The 18,862-nt window shown below is 42.0% G+C and overlaps 1 protein-coding gene across 1 annotated transcript in view; it reads left to right on the forward strand.

Annotated features, from left to right (window-relative positions):
• The first annotated feature begins 6,321 nt into the window (after positions 1-6,321).
• C1QTNF7 (C1q and TNF related 7) overlaps positions 6,322-18,862 on the forward strand; it is a 36,998-nt gene continuing 24,457 nt past the window's right edge. Inside the window, exon 1 of the mRNA XM_076335962.1 lies at positions 6,322-6,646. The gene's annotated coding sequence lies outside the window, so the exon portion shown is untranslated. The remainder of the gene's footprint in view (positions 6,647-18,862) is intronic.

The raw sequence follows: 18,862 nt of genomic DNA on the forward strand, positions 1-18,862 counted from the left end.
GAGCCCTCAGTGCTCTGCTCCAGCTACTACACTCCCTTCTGTCCTATAGACAATATCCATAAAGCGATCTGAGAAAACAGTGGGTTTGAGAAGAAAACTGAAGACAACTGGAACAGCACTGAGCCTGAACAGGGCTGAAACAATTCTATTTTTGGACTAAACAAACAAACAAACAAAAAATTAACTCAATCCAGACAAGCCTGTATTGCTTAAGCAGTTTTAAGCTACTTGCAATGAGAGCACCAGTACCAGTTTATTCTGCAAAGCTGCAATCTGCTTTTTAGTTTTGAAGTCTCTTCCCGAATGAAGAAACCATATGCCATTATGTTAGTTTGTACCAATGATGCAGCCCTTTACTTCCTGCAAACTGGACTGCACTTCAAATGGTGATATACACTTTAAGCGGCTAGTTAAGGAGGTGCCTCTCCTCATGCGGTACTCATGAGGGATGGTCAGGGATACCCTTGTGTCAGAAAGCCTCGTACTTGAAGGAAGGAGACTGTTTGCAGCTCATTGAAAGAAAGGAACATTTCTCTTTGATATTTTCAACAGCTTGGTCTGAAATAGCCTCAACCTCACTCCAGACCTGATGAAAAGACTGATGAATTTGAAGGAGGAAGCCTGTCTCAAATTTCCAGATATGTCTTAAACACGGTATTTTGGGACACTGATTTTTGTTTCTGACTCTTTTTTCCAAGGCTGTGGAGAAGAAAGGGCTACAGATTTAATTTATGGGGGATTTAATCTGTTGCAAAAAGGACGATTTTCTTAATCTGTCAAAATATTAAACATAATGTTTTACTATCATGTTGAAGGTACATGAGCAGCAGACTTTTGATGGGAAAGTGATACAAAGTGACACAAACTACTGATAGAAAGCATGCTTTCTAATTCCCAGGGGTTTATTTTGCCTTCCTACCTCTGATGAAGTAGCCAGTAGTTGAAATGAGTTTTGCTTTTGGCTGAAGATACACCCCACAATGGAAGAGAGAGAATGTCCTTGCCTTAAAGCACCTCCAGGCTTCACCCATGTTGCCTGACCTCTAAGAGGCAAGGCAGTTTATTAGAAAATCCTTTCTGACCCTCAAATGGAGGATCCCACAGCTCCTCAAGTGCAGGCTCAGGACATTTGTCTCTGAGCTTAAGATTTGCTTTTGATGGGTTTTAATGGTATGTGTTGTTGGTGTTCCTAAATTACATAGCTCAGTGAAGCATTCAAAAACAAACGTTCAGCCCCCATGGGGTATAGTAAAAGGCCTAAGGATAAGCTTTGATGTGGATATAAAGCCATGGTAGCTGTCGGGTCCTGAGTCATCTTCCAGTGGCACCCACATGACCAGAAAGAGAATATATATGTGCTTCTGCACATTTTTGAGCCAGACCTTCAGCTGGTGTATATTAATTACACTGCCTTTGCAATCAATGCAGCAGTACCGATTTATGTCAGCTCAAGATCTGGCCATTCAGATTTCAAGACTGAGAAGTTATACGGACAAGGTATTACACACTACAGGTTTAGAAAGGAGATTTGCTTTTTATACATTAATGACACATTAAAATTAAAATAAATTACACATTAAAAAGTGAGACTTCTTCATTTTTAACGTGCAATTTGAAGCATCAACAGGAATTTGCAGCTCCTGAGTTCTTGCCCATTATTCACTAGCTCATATACTAGCTGAGACCACGTGAACAGGTGCCGTTAGCATCTCACCTTAAGCAAATATCGCTGCAGTCCTGATTTGGCTGTCTTGGCAAGTCTGAGCAGGTATGCTCAGAGATTGGCAGTATGGGCCATCCACGTATGGGCTGCAAAGAAGCTTAACTGGATCACTCCAGGAAGCAGAACAAGTCTAGCACAGATCTGTGACCCATGCTATATTCTTTTTGTTTTTCCCAGAAGTAATATATTGTTGCCTAGCTACATGCTATTTATATATATACTGCATAAAACAGTATTACTCACCAAAAGCTAAATGTGAGATCGAAGTGTGAGGGCCATGCATATGAGCCACTTGTTTAAACATTTTCATTTTCGTTCTTGTCTTTCAAGACAAGACTACCTTGTCTTTCAATTCTTCCCAAGCCCTCCTTATGTATGAACTGAATTTCAAAACCAAAACTGATTCCAGATGTCTCAAGTATATTTTTCCAGGCCTGCAATTTAAACAAGTTACAGCAATACTCACCTTCATATAGTTTTTGATCATTATAATATGAATTCTCACTGACAGCAGTGGAGATCACGGGGACCTTTCCTGGTTTCCAAAACCAGCTTTTACTAATTTGGATCCCATTCCAGACTGTCAGAAGGGCTGTGTTTTAAGGAGAATCGTTCATTTGATGATCCCTAGTACAGCTGCCCACCACATGTACAGCAGCAGCGTTAGCACTTCTTAATTTTCCCCCACTTTCAGCTCCAGCACTGGAACCCATTACATAGCTGGTGCCTCACAAGTGCTGTGTTACTTTGCCCCTTGCCTCAAAGAATGATCTGTAATAGCAGGGTGGCTATTAATAGCTGATAGCTAACTAATAGCAGGAATGCACAGAGAGGTGACAGCAGGTAGGATGCCAGCCCTGAGGCAACCACTCAATTTCTTACTCTGCACAGACTACGTGAACTCTGACAAATAATGTCATCCTTGTGCCTTAGGTCCACATCTGTAAAATGAGATATTATTTTTTGGCTTCCATGCCAGATAAGTATAATCAAATGATTGGGTGATCAGATACTGCAATAACCAAGAGTTTGTAATTACCTGGAGCAAGGTATGCAAAATCCCTCTGGATCATAATCATTGAGTCAGCTCCTTGCTCTTTGGGGTAATGGAGGTCAGGTGTGCTGTATGGAGTGGAAAACCCTGCATAATAGAGTCATCATGGCACATACTGCAGAGACAGCTGCCAGCTGATTAGACCTGCTTTGAGCAGATGTTGGATGAGATGAACTCCAAAGGTCCCTTCCAACCCAAATTACTCCTGTGATTCTGTTCTAACGCTGCACCTCCACAAACACGTCCTCTTGGAGCACTGGAGACCATGGTGCACACCCCGAGGTAGCGCTGCAGGAGACAGCTTGCCTCCATCAGGGACAGACCAACTAAGTCATGATGGACTGAGCTGATTCAGGGCATCTCAATGTCTCCACCCAAAGTACTCGTGGCCCCTGATCCTAGAAACAGCGTAAGTGCCTTTAGATAACACTGTACCTCCATGGAGCCAATCAATGGCATGGTTTATTGCCAGATGACCATCTAAAGGTAATGAAACTTCATCATATTGGGAAATGTGCTCTCTAGTTCACATTTACCTGCCATGTCATCTTACATTGCCACTGACTCAGTGTTTCAGTCCTTCTGGCCCAGCCTTTACATGCAATAGCGAAACAGAGCCTTGTGGTTCCTATTGACTCTGTGTATGTTGCACCTCTCACTAAGTAACTAAATGTGGGCTTTGTAAAAGCCTTGTGAGCTGACATTGGAAATAGCAGCTACTGGGATGTATATCCCCGTGATGCCCAAATTTTTTAAAGCTGTGCGTAAAATCAGGCAATTTCAAAACAAAGTCTGATCAAGGTAGTTTAATGGACTGTGTCACATCAGACGTAGGGACCTACTTTCTCAGGGTCTCAGAGGTAACCGTACAGCGTCATGCCAGCAGGGCAGCGCTCCCAGCCCGCGGGCAGCACAACCCAACCAATCTTCTGGACAGTGTTTGAAAGATAAATGAGAAACATAGGACTTCAATTTACATGTAAGGGTCTATACTTCTACCAGGAAAAAAAAAAGAAAAAAGGTTTTAAATTTTTTTATGTGGTATGTCATGACATAGACTTCATCCGACAAGTCTCATGCGTTTCTGCATGCTTTACAGCTTCTGGGGTCCTGGTCAAGCTTCCGCTTTCACATTCACAACTGCAATTGCAACTGTGACCCTTAGTTTGTGAACTGTTTTCTTAACTCCTATATAAAAATCTGTGAATGCATATACAATACGCAGTAAAGCAGATGATATTTTCAGAGACTACCGCTGCCTCCAGTTGTGAGACACGATTGCACGTGGCCACAGTAAAACGTAGTGCCCCAAGGCTTGCAGGGCTTACATAGCTGTGTTGTGGCCAAAACAGGCTGGGGGAGAAATGACACCGTCCATGCATGGGGAGCTGCAAGTGCACTGCCCAATGGCTTGTTGCTTCCTCAGGTGAAAGCCAGATCCCTGGGACAGAAACCGAGTCACGCCTGGGGGTAATTAGCTGGCACTCAAATTAGTGGTGTGTTTCAGATGTCCATACTGAAAACAACAAGATTTGGTTCTCAGAAGTTAGGTATATATTCTGCTTGTCTCAAAACACTTCACAAAGAAGCAGGTAATAGCTCCCAAGCGGGTTTTGAAGTTTAGCCTCTTGTGATTACAGACAGAAAGCTGGATGGGATCCCGATACGCCCCACTCATGGGGCTGCTGTCTGAAACCTGGGCATGTGCGAGTAGTCCTGTGTGCCAAGCCTTGTTCCTACAAACCAGGTCACAAGGCCTCTGCATCATAAAACAAGATTAAAAGTAAAAAAATCCCAGCTATTTTCTAAAAATAGAAAAGTTGAACTGGGAGAGAGGGAGGAAACGTGCTTGCTGATGGCTTAGCAGAGAGGGAAGAGGTCTAGCACAGCAGGTGACAACAGGTTCACCCCTGCGTGGCTGAGCAGGAGCCAGCACAGAGGAGTTCAGCACCGACCTACATAAATAAGCCCTAGCCCTAGACGAGCCCACTGCGGAGAAAAGGTGTCTTGGTATCTGAAGAACAATACTTGCACCCACACTAGTTTTAAAGCAACAGCTTTCAAACATGAATTTTAATTAAATTAAAAAAAAAAAAACCAAACAATGCCAATACTTTGAAATTCAAGATATACTTATATGGCGTGATAGTGCCTCATATTTTGAAAATGTTAGTGGAGAAAAGGAAGGGGAAAACAGCAGGAAGAGCTGAAAAGACTCAAAATTAATTTATTGTAGACTTAGAGTTTCAGCATTTGACAAAGAAGTGGATATAAATGGAAACTAAATTGAAACTGAGACGTCTCTCATTCAACACAATGTATCACTGCTACTAGTCAGCTACAACTGGGAAAGACAATTTAATTACCAAAACCAACTTTTGAAGTTGTACATGTGTTTTAGTGTTTTAACGAAGTTGCAAAAAAAAGAAGCAACAACAAAAGCTGAACCCAAGTCTGAGGGTCAAGAAAAACCTTGATAACACACATATGAAATGTGTAGGGGATTTTTCAAGTCCATTGTCATACAAGGGGAATAACACACTAGACAAAAGAGAACATTTGATCATTCTTCATCAAAAACTATTATTTTCTTAAGCTAGAAATGCTTATTAAAAGTTTTGAGGGCTTTTATTTTTTATCTTTGTTTCATAAAGCCAGGAATATTGCATTCACAATATTTTAAAGTTTGATTTTAGACTGTAAGTTTGTTTCCCGTTTTCCCTCTTTTGCAACTGAATACAATGGAATGAATTAGGACTTTGGTTTTCTTTCTTTCTTATCTCTTTGCTACTCCTTTTATTATGCCTAAAATATGGAGTTTTTTTCATCCTCTCCATAAAACCTCTATCCTCATTGTCTGAGAATTGAATGACTATGTTTAAAGTAATGTCTTTATTCTTGTAAATTTAATTTTACAATGGAGCAGGGAACTTCTTTTTTGCTGAAACCTTACATTTACCTATTTTAAGCTACATCATTATCTTGCTTTTCATATTTGTCTCACTATTTGTTCTACTGAGGACTTGTTCCAGAAGCTGTGCTTGTTTTTATGAAGTTTAAGAAGTTTAAGTAGACCAAAGGAAAGAGAAAGAGGAAAAAAAGGAGTAAACAGATCTTTTGAAGGAGGAAAAAAAAAAATCTGAAAAACACTCATTTAGCTTGCAGGCAATTCATTTTATTTATGACGTCCGAAATGCTAAACTTCAGCCTGGGTTACATTTCCTGGCTGACATACAGAGATTCTAAGAAAATCGAGGTTTGAAATAGAAAGTCAGCAGTAACCTCATCTGGAACACAAGGAACCTCAGCAGAGGGGACAGAGCTGAGAGTGCTGTCACTTGTGAGCTGTGAACTGAAATAGAAAAGCCTGTCATCTTTGTTTAATTTTTTAAATATGTGAACAAAATAAAAGCTGAAAACACGCATTGTGTTTTCATTTTGCTGTGCCTGCACTAGAAGCATTGCTCACATACCCTACTGGTGCAGAGCATGACATGCCACAGTTTCTGCGCTCTGATCACTCACTCTTATGTTACTGCTTAAGTATGCATTCAGAGAAGAGCCAGCAGATATAGTAGATTTATTCTAGTTGTCGAGGTCAAGGACTCCTTTTTTTTCTGGATTCAGCTGAGAGGGAACTCTTTCCTCATAATGCCAGACAGGCTTTCTGCTTTACAGTCTACTCTCAGTGTGCACCACTGATAAAAAAACATGTGAGATTATTTTTAAAGGAAATTATTTATCAGTCTGAAGCACCGGTGAGTTATATGCCGTCCCCAGTGCCAAAGTTAGGGGGCTTTCAGCAAAGCACAATATCTGCATGCACCGCAATTCAGAGACTCCAGCTGCTGGAAGCTCTTGCAAGCCATGTAAGTAAAGGGCTTTATTTTGCTGAAGCAAACTTTGTATATTCTCTTGCCTCATAAAAACTCTGAGGTAATCTAAACTTGATATTAATTTCCTAAGACTAGTAACGTTGTTGTCTTGCTGCTGCTTTGAATAATGCATGTATGTCGGCACAATAAATAAGTAACTTACCTTTCTAGAAATGTTTTGCTTGCGAGTAGTGTGAGGAGCAGAATCTGTACGCAGCTCGGGAAGGCTCTGCTTGCTTTTCCGATCACCAACAATTTCTATTCTCTGTTTGCGATCGGCATGGAGAACTGTCTGATTTCTTCAATTTTTTGTTACTCTGATTTCAAGGACAATGGGAAGCTGGCAGGAAAATGCAAAACCTGTGCAAAGGAAAACAAAGAGCAGAAGGGTAGTTTATAAAGCGGCATCAATGAACCCAAAAGTGGTGTGTAACCCCCATGTTGAACTTGTGGTCTTGTGGGATTTTATCTGCTTTATAGTGAGGTTTAAGAGGTCACAGATTATGTGACTAAGAGGGACATTAAATGACAGAAGAAAAATTTTGATTGCTTTATAAAATGTATCTTGATGTTCATGCTCATATTTAAGTTAACCACTTTCTGTATGGTTATTTGGAGTTTATTGTAGGGGGATGGATCAACTTTCTCTGAGCTTCACAATGTAATTTAAGGTCATGACATTTCCTTGTTCTCTATGCAGTTCATGTATGTATTGGCATCGAAAGGCCTGGCAGACAAGCATTGAAATCACAAATTTCTCTTGCTATCTGTGAGGTCCTCCCTGCCCTTTTGATGGCTGCACATATGCAGAAAGGGTAATAAGTGAATGGAAACTGGCTGTTGTGACAGGAAGCTTGATTAGCTCCACTGACCAGGTACAGGTGGTATTAACCTGAGACAGAAATTTAACGTAGTCAGGGTTCCCAATATCTTCCTGTCCAGACAGTCTCTAGCCCCTTTGCATTCCTCACAACCTTTCCAAAAGTATGTAGTCCCTCTGACTTTGCACCTTCTAGTTGGCTTACACTTTTTCCCAGCTCCCAGTAACTTTTAGCAGGTCCTTCCCTCCAGACCCACAGGTCTGCAAGGTGCAAACTCTGCCCTCCAACCCTCACAGTGGAAATCTGGCACATACCCACAGGGCAATACCAACTTTATTTATTGCAGATATGCCACCACAATTGCTTCTCGCATCAGGTGCTCAGAGGAACACAGTCACTGCCCCAAAGAGCTTGTTACCACTCCCAGCCCCCCCGTTGTTTTTTTGTTACAAAACGTTTCTATGGCAATGCAAGAGCCACGTGGGGAAAGAGGCACTCTCCACTAAGAGAGATGCCCACGGTTCATTGAAGTCAATGGGAAGGCTCTCCTTGACTTCAGCCAGGCAGTCAGACCTGGGTGCCAAAATAGCAAGGAAATCAATAGACATGTAGGGCTGTGGAGCTGCAGTGCGTTGTTCCCCGTGAGGCTGGGGTGTCACCTCCCTGAGTGAGAAGGGGGAAAGGTTCTGTAGAAAGAAGGTTGCAGGGTGGAAACAATCATGTTTTGAAGGTGTATTGGCAGGAGCAACTCAGAGATGTAGGGGTCAGTGTGAAAGACTCCTCTGCTGATGGAGGAAGATGATGTTGCTTTTCAAGAGTATTTGGAGAATGACAAAAAGTTTAATTTTCAGTACAGAGATGGGTAAGAGCTTAGGTAACTCTTTAATTTTTTTTTTCTTTGCAACTCAGCTCTCACATACCTAGCTGGTGTAACTGCACTCCAGGGAGAAAACAGCAGTTTGTTATATTTTTGGAATTTATGTATATTCATGTGTTCCATTAGTCTCTTGGCAAATGCATCTTTTGAGCTCTAAAGCTTTCTGAACCTTTCATATAGTCCTTTGCTTTGAAGCAGCAGATGTCTGTGATAAGCAGATGGTTATAGCTTTGAATCTGAACATCTTTAAATACTTTGTTGTGTATATTTTATGGGGAGGAATGTACTCTGTCTTACTATGCAGAACTGATGCATTAAATGAAAAGTATCCATGTCTGGATGCTTGATGTCACTTCCTAGCTTGCAAACCAATAAACCACGTTCTTCAGGATTATTTGTTGTGAGATATTTTCACCCCGTTACTCAACTTGTGTTTTCAAGTTGCAAATCAACTGCAAAATGTGCTAGTCTGAGCTCAGTCAAAGCAAACAAGCAACAAAAAGAGTCAAAGGAGCTGCCCCGGTTGTGAATTGCATTCTCACTCTAATGTATACTGTGAGCAGGCTGAAATCTTCCTCTTGCAAAATTTCCCAGAGGAAATAATGCAGTGCCTACGGAAATAACTGAGAAAAAAATCTTTTGGTCTTTCTTATTCTAAAATTTCATTTTTCAGGAGGTACAGCTATGAAATTCGATGAGCGGGGAATCTAAGAACGTAAGATCTTAGACCAGGAATAAATTTGGGAACACAAATGGAAAGAATAAATCTCAAATAAGAAGATAACTTTCATTTTCTTTCAAGGAAAAGAAGCCAGATAAACAGATTTGATCCAAATGTTTTGCTATTGGATATTCATTTACTGCTCTAAAAATTTTAGTTCTTTTCTCCCTCTCCACCTGACTTTCAGACTTGAAGAGTTTGTTTTTTAAAGAAATCTCTTCAGACAGCCTGTGGCATGTGAGAACTGGTTAAACTTGAATTAGTTGATCTTAAGAATGGATTATTGCACAGATTGTTGAAGGCTTTGTTAATTAGAATGACATAAGATATGTTATTGCATGGACTCAGTGCTTACACAAGGCACAAGCCTGACTTGAAAGAAGAGAAATGCCTAATTTCAACCAAGCTTTGGAGTTTTTGCTTCCACCTTTGAGAAGGCACGGGGCTGTTGAAGGGTTCGTGGTGCTGGAGGGGTGCTAGAAGGGCTCAACAGTGATGCAGGATATGCTCTTTCCCTCCCTTTTTTCTCTTTCTCTGTTCTGTCTGGGAACCTTTTCCTTTCTCGCTTCTCCAGCATACAGTAGCCCCTAATGCCAGGCTGTCCCAGAATATAGGTTTTCCTCTTTTTGCGCCTCAAATCACCCTCTCTTTACTCCACAGCACTAGGGCTGGTGTTCAGCCTTGCTGGAGGAGAGAAGGCTTGGGATGGAGAAAGGGCCTGATTGGGACAGCTTGGGATGGAGAAAGGGTCTGAAGTCCACTCTGGACTGCAGTGGCTAATCCCCATCTCTGCAGGTACAAGCAAAGTAGCCCACGTGTAAGCAAAGCACGCAGGCTGCTGACCCTTGTAGTCTGTTGCCCAAGGCTAATGGCTACTTTAATTACTGCCTTGACTAGCCGTGCTTTTCCTGGTGGTTTCCTCACCCAGATGTCTTCTGGGACTGGTCATTACCCAAGACAACAGTGAACTAACAGAACCGTTAGTTTGACCAAAGAGAGCAGTTCCTTCATTTCCACTTTGAAAGTTTTAAGATCTCTTCTGTATCGAATGCTGTAGGGTTTAAAAGAAAAAAAAGAAAAGAAAAAAAAAATGGAAATTGTTGAAGTGTTCTATTTTATAGTCTATTATTTGACAATATGAGGTTTAGAAATAATACATACAAATGAGAAGGAGTTGTGAAAACTTCTAATTGATGTGCTGTCTTTCTTTCTGACAATTCCAATTGTTTAAAGGCTGCAAATGCTCAAATACTTCGAAAACTGCAGGCAGTAATTTGCTACCTGACAGCAATGTAACTCAGAGAGAGGCTCTCCTAAATAAATCCTTGCAATCATATGAAAAGAATACATTTTGATCCGTGGCAGACTTCTCTTGTATCTATCTCAAGATCTACCTCTGTCTTTGGAGCCCTACTATCCATTACCGGTCTGGTGCAACACCTCAGCATATATGTATTTGTTTCTCTGAATTGCACCTCTTGGGCTTACAGATGTGAGGACTGAGGCAAGGCTCAATGACTGTTGAATGGAGATCATACTGGAAAGTCTGTGAAGATACAGAAAACTGCAGGTAGTTTTCCTGAATTCTGGAAATACCTGTCCATTCATGGTCATCCATAAATAAACAGGTTCTTTGTAAACGGGGAAAGAAAACAGCTTGTAATCCTTGCCGTGCTGCTATGTGCCTATAGTCTTCCCATAGGGTCAGAAGCAGAAACAAACCTTCCAAGCCTGACAGAAAGCTCCCAACCTAAATGTTGCACAAGGCAATTGGCAAAACAGACAGCGAAGGACCGTAAGCAGCAAAACATCCAGAGGTGACCAGTATGGAGAGCCCAGACCAGTTACCACTACTGTGGTTCCAGTAATGGAAAAGCTCTTGGCAGGCAAGGAAGCAGTGCAGTGGCATCCCAGTTTGCAGATGGAATCTAGTCTGGAAGCTGCTCTAAGCAAGCCGTTGCAATGGGGGGCTGCAATGGGAACACGGCCTTTTTGCTTGTAGGAAAATCAACCTTGGATTGACACGTACTGTCATCCTTAGTTATCAATAGCTGTTAGCTAATGCAACCTATCTTTGAGTGGCTGCCCATTTCCGAAGTTCAGTGAAGTAACTAACAAACTTGATACCTTAAATGTAGTTGGGGGGGGGAAATTTGCTTGTGTTTGTATTCCAGAGGGAATTATTTCTGTTAAATTTTTAAGGTTTCCTCTGTGGCTTTTAAGATGTTTCCTGAAATCTGCAATTGCATTCATGTAACATCTGCATCCAGCTTTTTCTAAAATAATGGTGAAGCAGACTATGTGGTAATTAAAACAATTCTTTCCCTGAACTTCATCTCCCTTTTTGGTTTATCAGCTGATGCTCTAGCAAGTAGTTTCTGCCTTGAGGGGCTGTTAATAGATAGTTCACTGAGATAGCTCAGTATCTTGGCTACCTTGTCCCTGTGAGGTCCTTGATAACACAGAAAAAATTCAGTGTTCACCACAAATTGACTTTGGCAGTTATCAGTAGTTCAGATCCTTGACAGCACTGAAAGCCTTTGGTGGAGCATATGGGAAAAGGTGACAGTGCAGGGAGTCACAAGAAAGCATTGGGACTGTTTGTTGGGTTTCTTTGAGGCAATGGGGAACCAAATTCAGCATCACATGGTCGCAACAGCAAGCGCACTGTCAGCACACCCTGATCATTGCCTCAGTGCATGAACAACCTCCCACCTACCTGCACAGTGTCATTAGCATGTGCCCTGAACCTCCTCCCTCGGAGGAAAAAATCTGGACTAAGGAATCCTGGAGGATTACATAAAATCTTCAACATTCAAGAGAGCAACACAAGTGTCTAAGCATCCCAAAAGGGCAGAATAATTCCCAGTTACAAAGCTGAAGATTTGGACACTATGTGACCATGGTGGGTTGACCATACCATGGCTGCTATGTTCTGCTCCTTAAAGAAAATGCTCTGTATTCATGGCCATTACTTGTTCAGGAAGTAAAATGTTCAGATTCCCTAGTCAGACTGAGCACCAACAGTCATAGAACAAGAGGGTTAGAATCCATATAAACTGAAAATTAAGGTATTTTATCATTATAATTACAGACAGACACCACATACTCCTAGATTTTTGTAATCTACAAATGGGGAGTCATCCTTCTTTTATCTATACCTGGTTTTGAATGTTATTTAAATTCTTATAGCCCAGGTGAGAATCAAAAAAAAAAACCCAACAAAAAACTTCTGGAGGTTTCTGCTTGAAGCAAAGTAGTTAAGGCCAGGAAGAGAGACATAAATGAACACAAAACCTGTGGGATTTCACAGATGACTTAAATACACTGGTTTTTAAGCATAGGCATGGACTCAGCACGAGGCAAAGAGTCATGCTCATGTTCATCTTTCTGGTTGAAGAGAACGATGGCATCAGGCAGAGAGTGTGCAGAGATGCTTGGATGAAGGTGTTGCCAAAGACCATCCCAATAGTGCATCTAAGCTGTGAATATCACACTTGAAATTATCCAGCAACAGCTATGTCATCTTGATTTGCATGCTAATACAGATGATGCAGTAAGGCTCTGGAGAGATGGATCCACAGTTAACTGGCAATAACATTTTTGGCTTTTATGAATCACTGAAATTTCAAAATTCTCAGGGGTGTATTTCTCTAACTTTACACCTTACCTCTTAAATGAAGAAACATCCCGTTGTGGCCACATCTATGACATCACCTCTTCAAGGCAAAAAGGATGTCACACTTATTATTTCTATCTGAAAACAGCAGGTGCAGAAACAGAGTTTTGGACATTTTTCATACACATGAGCTATGACAAAAGCTTGCTCATTATCAGCCTTCTGGTTGAGAATTAGTCTATGTTATGGTTCAGAATAAGCTATGTTTAAGGGCCTGCAAAGCACTAGACCCTGTTCCAGAATAAATCAGTTCAGGGAGAAATATGAAATGCTTTTTCATGAGATGAAAGTTGTTTCCAAGACAATCCCCTGACAGAAAGTCTTTGAGCTACATGGCCATTTGCAAAGCGTGAAAGGACAAGGACCCTGGCTTCATTTTATCTTGCGGGCAAGGAAGGAACGTAAAGGTCCAGATAGGCACTTCTGCACATGGGGTGGTTGTGACTGGCGATCTCCCTTCTTTCGGCAGATAAAGCGGTATGTGGGTCTTTTGACATCTTTGTCCCCCTCAGTGGAGCCCTTTCTCACTCTGGTTTTTTCCCACAGAAAGAATTTAAAAACGTCCTCCAGCCTCTCCTCACTAACAGGGAATTTTTCAGTGTAGGATTATATAAATCGTATTTTGCTAGCATTTATGGAAGTTCTGACCACACTTCTGTGGTCAGGGCTGTGTGTATATTTGTTCATATCGATTTCACTGTAATGCTAGCTTGTTGCCCCTTGTTGTAATGAGGTCTTAAGTTTTCCTTGTTGACCTGAGGTGGTATTTTCCAGATTATGGGTGTATTTTCCCTAAATTGACAGTGTGTTACACATTGTAGCACTGTATCACTTTGCTATGTCTTTGAGGGCCCAGCTTTCATGCAGGTGCCTAATGCTGTTCTTGAAGTTCATGCTCTAATGCAGACAAGGTGGTTGGCTAATTTCTGCTTCAAATGTCTCCTACCATCTTTTCTTCATTGCTGCCAGTGTTTTCTCTTGCTTCCCTGGGGACACCAGATGCATTTAATGAGTCCAGTTCCAGCTTCCAAGCTGAAACAGATCATGGACAGCAGCCATGTGTTGTTCAGATGCTTGCATGGGAGGGAGAGATCTTTCTCCTTTTTCTCTTGCTGAACCAATTCACTCAATAAGAACTTGGTTTAGATCACATTGGCATTGCTTTTAGCTAACTCCAACCTTTTCTGACTTTCTTCTGAATTCTAAGCTTTTACTATATCCTAAAAGAGTAAAGTTGCCTTAAAAGAAATCTGGTGCATGGGACAGCGTACCTTGCTCCCAGTTTAAATGATAGGACAAGAAAAGTGGTTAAACCTAAAAGTGACAGGCTGTAGCCAATGAAAAATAAGACAACAGCCAGAGACATGCTTCTTCCCAATGTTGCATAAGTAAATATAACGTATAATGTACTGCAACATCACAGCAGGTCTCCCGAATTGAAAACAAGGAGGAATAAAAGACTACCGCACCTTGGCTCTTAAATCCCTGAATGTGTTGTCTGTGTTGATTAGTTACTTTGATTTGTGCTTCCCCACACAGCTCATTTTTCCCCTTAATAAGAGTTCGGCTTGTAAATTGTCACTTGGATTGATAGTATTTGCACCAAACAGTGTAATTAGGCTGGAGTGACGGAATATATTACATTGTTTGTTTTCCATTATGTTTATTCCAGATGGTTTTTGTCACTGACTCTTTTTCGGAGCTAGGCTGTTAATAAACATAGGATAAATCCAATGAATAAATTTGCTGTGCTCAGTATAGATCTGTGGTGGTGGCTGAGATGGGGTTATGCCACTGAGTAATGGGCTCTCATTAGAACTACAGAAATGTTAATTCTCACTCACATATGAGAGGGAAATGGAGCCCATGGATAGTGAGAGGTTGAAGAAGATACTTATGTGGGTTTTTTTCCTTTAAAAGACATACGTTTAAAAATTAAACTGAGGTTATGATGAGTTCACAATTGTGGTGCTTTATTGCTTCTCTGGACAAGGGAAGTGTTTTACGGTAAAGCTACAGAGCAGGTAGCTGGGTTCAAGCCTTTCATTGCTGGAAAGCTCCTCTGTACCCTTGAGCAACCTGTTTTGGTCTTTGTCTCAGTTCCTGAACAAACACTTCTTTTCTTCTGCATTTTAACTGTCTTGACTCTTCAAATAGAAGTTGTTCAAAGTCCCTGCCTAGGCTGGAGATGCAAAAATGATTTTAGAAAGAGAACTGGAACATTTTGGAGAAAAGAACCCCATATGTGATGGAGACACAATGGGGAAGTCTACACAGCACCAGGACTGTCTTAATCTGCTCACTTGCCAAAGTGAAGTTGACTGGAGAAAACTGAAAGCCAACTAAATGACATTATAGCAGACCTTGGAAAAGTCATATCGCTTACGGAGTTTTCCAGTACTGGCCTCAGTTTTTCCATCAGAAAGGAACATAAGAAAGCCCAGGATGAAAAACAACATGGTGTATCCTACCATCTTTCAAAAGCTTTAAAAGCTGCATTAAAAGAGGTGACCATGGTTGCTCAGCAGTAGGACCTTAGAGCCCTGGTTGAAGGGCATGGTTTTTTAGATCAGCCAAAAGCAGACTGTAGCAAAAAAATTTTGTTTCTACTAACGTTGAAGAAATTTTTTACGCTGAGGGTGGTGAAACACTGGCACAGGTTGCCCAGAGAGGTGGTGGGTGCCCCATCCCTGGAAACAATCAAGGGCAGGTTGGACAGGATTCTGAACAACCTGATCTAGTTGAAGATGTCCCTACCCATGGCAGGGGGGTTGGACTAGATGACCTTTAGAGGTCCCTTCCAACCTAAGCTGTTCTATGATTCTATGATTCTATGTTTCCCACTTTCTCTGAACTCTTCCAGGAAGCACCTAAGTGGGCAGCTGCCTGCAGGGCTGCGTTTCGTCAGTATGAGTGGCTTCTCGCATTTCTGTTATACTGCTTAGCCCTGCTCTGAGCAACTAAAACAGTGTCTCTGTCTCATTAAGGTAATGCAAGGCAACGCTTCCCCAAGTGAAAAACCAAACTGTGAACACAAGAGCGTTGATTTGCCAAGGTTAGGAAGAAGAAATTGTCATCTGGACTCACATGGGCCCACTAGTAGCAGGCTGGGGAGCCCAGTCAGTGCTGTGAGCTGGGTGGCAGGGGGTCTCAGCCACGGTGGATTTGAGCACCTTGCCCTCTGCCAGCCTGGCTGCAATCCCCTCCCCTCGCCTGTTGCAGTGGTGTCACCGGTTTGGAGGGGAGAAGGGAACATCATTTCCCTTTATGAAATGGCAGAGCATCTTCCTCTATGTGTTGTTTCTAGCCGCGTCCTGGAACTGGTAGTGAAGGATCTTCCTCTTCAGCCTGGCATTACTTTTAAATGAGGGAGCCAGGCTCACAAAGATGGCACACAGCTGGCATTAGCAACCATACCATATATTACTGACTATACCATGCACCTCTTACATGCCCTTTTCAGCGGTAGGCCAGCTAAGCTGCAGCTGGAGAAATAAGACTAAACACTTCTGTTGGCTGGCATTTCTGAAGGTATTTTGGAACAGGAGCGGACAAGGAAGGGGGGAGGAGAAGCAAGATGTGTGGGAGCAATAGTTCAAGAAGTCCCCAAAGGAATGGTGAGCTGAGAAAGGCAGGGAGGGCACGGCTGTTTCAGTCACTGAGGTATAAGGAAAATCAGGATACAGTCCATACCCGCTGCACTGGGTGTCCCGCCTGGCCAGGCTGTGAGGCATGAAAGCGTTAACCCTTCTGGAATTGGTACAGGACATTCCAGCACTTGCATTCACACAGTAAAAATAAACCTTGTGCAAGGCGTGTTGCCTATGGAGTTTATGCTCTGCTTTTTGATTCAATCATTTAGGAATGCAAAGCCCTTCTATCAGGTCTGGGCTCTAACAGCACCTTTGCTTTGCCATCACCAGAGTGCTGCCGAAGGTGGAGCAGAGGTAATGAAGTTACAAAGGTCCAAGTCTGCCTGCAGCCACTCGGTCATGCTATTTCTATAGGTTCTGGTTCATCTCTGGACTGTGCTGTAGCATCATTTTTTAAAGACTCAGGACAAAATGCTTTCACTCCTGTGTGTCGTACCCACCATGCTCTTCCTAGGCACCACTGCATGTCCACTTACATGGCAGGGCAATGGTGAGCATGTCCCACGGAGGCTGAGGGTTTGCTGGGAAATAATATAAAAGAACAGCCTGCACATCAAATTCCCATGTATTCAGTTGGTGGAGTAGAAGGACAGTTTAGTTGTCCCCAACCAGTTCAGCCTGTATGCAGTGTCAGACTAAAGCGCAGCAAGGTGCGAGCTGGATGACAGCACTCCCAGGCAGGCAACTGCTCTGGGTTTTTTTTTACTGTATTGGCCAGGATAGGACTCAGCCTTTGTATTTTTGAACAACCATAGTTCCTGCTTCTGCCACTGAAATCTTTGTTTACCACAGTTCCTGGTGCTCGGAGGCCTCCGGTGGGAGTTTCCGCTCATTTCACATCTTTCTCTATCACCCTCCTTACTTTCCAGCTGACCACAATCAGATACTCCCGCGTCACTTCCCACGTCCCCAGACGGTCCTTTGGGTGGCAAGTGGCTCCTGCTTTCAGCATCACGCTTCTTCTGCTCCCCAGAGCCACCAGCTCCAACTGCTGAAATGTTCTTCCTTAATCTCTGATTTTTTGCCTGCTCTTCCTGGCTCCTCTCATCTGTCCCTTAGCCCCTTCTCTCCATGCTCTTACACTGACGATTGCCTTTGTATTTTCAGTACTGCCTTTTTGCTTGATTTTTCTTAGAATACAGGATCCTCGAGGCTCGCAGTACTTTGCAATTTCTGTATTTGCATACTGAGAGGTGGTCTACTAAGAAGGCACATGGGAAAAAACATGGTGGTGTTATTTTTCCTCCTATTAACAAGTGGAGAACATGAGTCAGCAGGATAGTCTCATTGATTTATTTATGAGTAGTTCCTATACAAGGGAGTGGAAGAGAGAGAAGAGGAACATTGGACCAATTTCTATTTGGTTACTCATTGGAAAACTGGAAATAACCATGATGTAGTCCGATAACTTACCCTGAAGTTACACCAGTGCCAATGAGAACATAATTTAGTCCACTGATTTTACATCACATCCCAGCGGACATGGACAATACACGCAGTGTGTTAAAACCTGTCTGAATGCTTATTAAGAGTCCAATAACAATGTTATTTACTGAGGATTATTTAAAAACGCATTTTCTTCCTTCACTACATCTACCCTATCTCTTTTGGTCTTCTGCTATTGTCATCACAGTTGCTGAGCCCCTTGGCCATAAAACTGAACAGCAATTGCAAAGTCTTTAGTGAACTTCGTGGAGTATTTGGCACTTCTCGATTTACTTGTCATAGTATTTTCTTGTCAGCTTAGATTTTCTTAGTCTTGTCTTTTTAACCCCAGAATACACCACTATGTTTGGAAATATTTCATGTAGAGTTTTGAAAGAAAAAGAATGCATAACATCCAACAATTATGTCATGAACTAAAATTTATTTTATCTCCTTTATGAAAAGGATATCTGCAAAATTTTAGCCTGTTATAAGAAATGTTGATAGTAGTTATGTGATCTCTGCATTGACCTTGTTAATACCATTCAGTGTGGCATTTAACAACTGTTAATGAAAACTGTTTTACTTAAAGATCAGTTGCATAGCAACTTTTGTAGCAAACTCAAATAGAAAAATGTTCTAGGTCTATTATTAGGCTCTATCCAATTCTACTCATACCATTAAAGGTGCTTCAGAAAATACTGCATGCCTGAGCCAAGTCAGCTTCTCTGCTTATAGCCTGCATAGTCCCATAAACCCCGTGCACATGCCTGACTTGATTCACATCACTACTCCCACATATTGATGCGTTGCAACACGTGCAACGTACTTGAAGTTGACAACCCTTTGACCAAACAAAAATTAGCAGGAGGGAAAAAATGCCTGTACTTTCAGTCAGAGGTATAGAAAGCAGGAGAATGACATCAGAGCAGGAATCCTCCGCGGCGTTAGAGGCAACAGGAGCCACACCTTGCACTGAAAATTTCTTCAGCCTTCTCCATTTATTTTCATCTTTGTGGCATGCTAATGTGTTA

The sequence above is a fragment of the Aptenodytes patagonicus genome, chromosome 4 (genome assembly GCF_965638725.1).
Source record: "Aptenodytes patagonicus chromosome 4, bAptPat1.pri.cur, whole genome shotgun sequence".
NCBI lineage: Eukaryota > Metazoa > Chordata > Aves > Sphenisciformes > Spheniscidae > Aptenodytes > Aptenodytes patagonicus.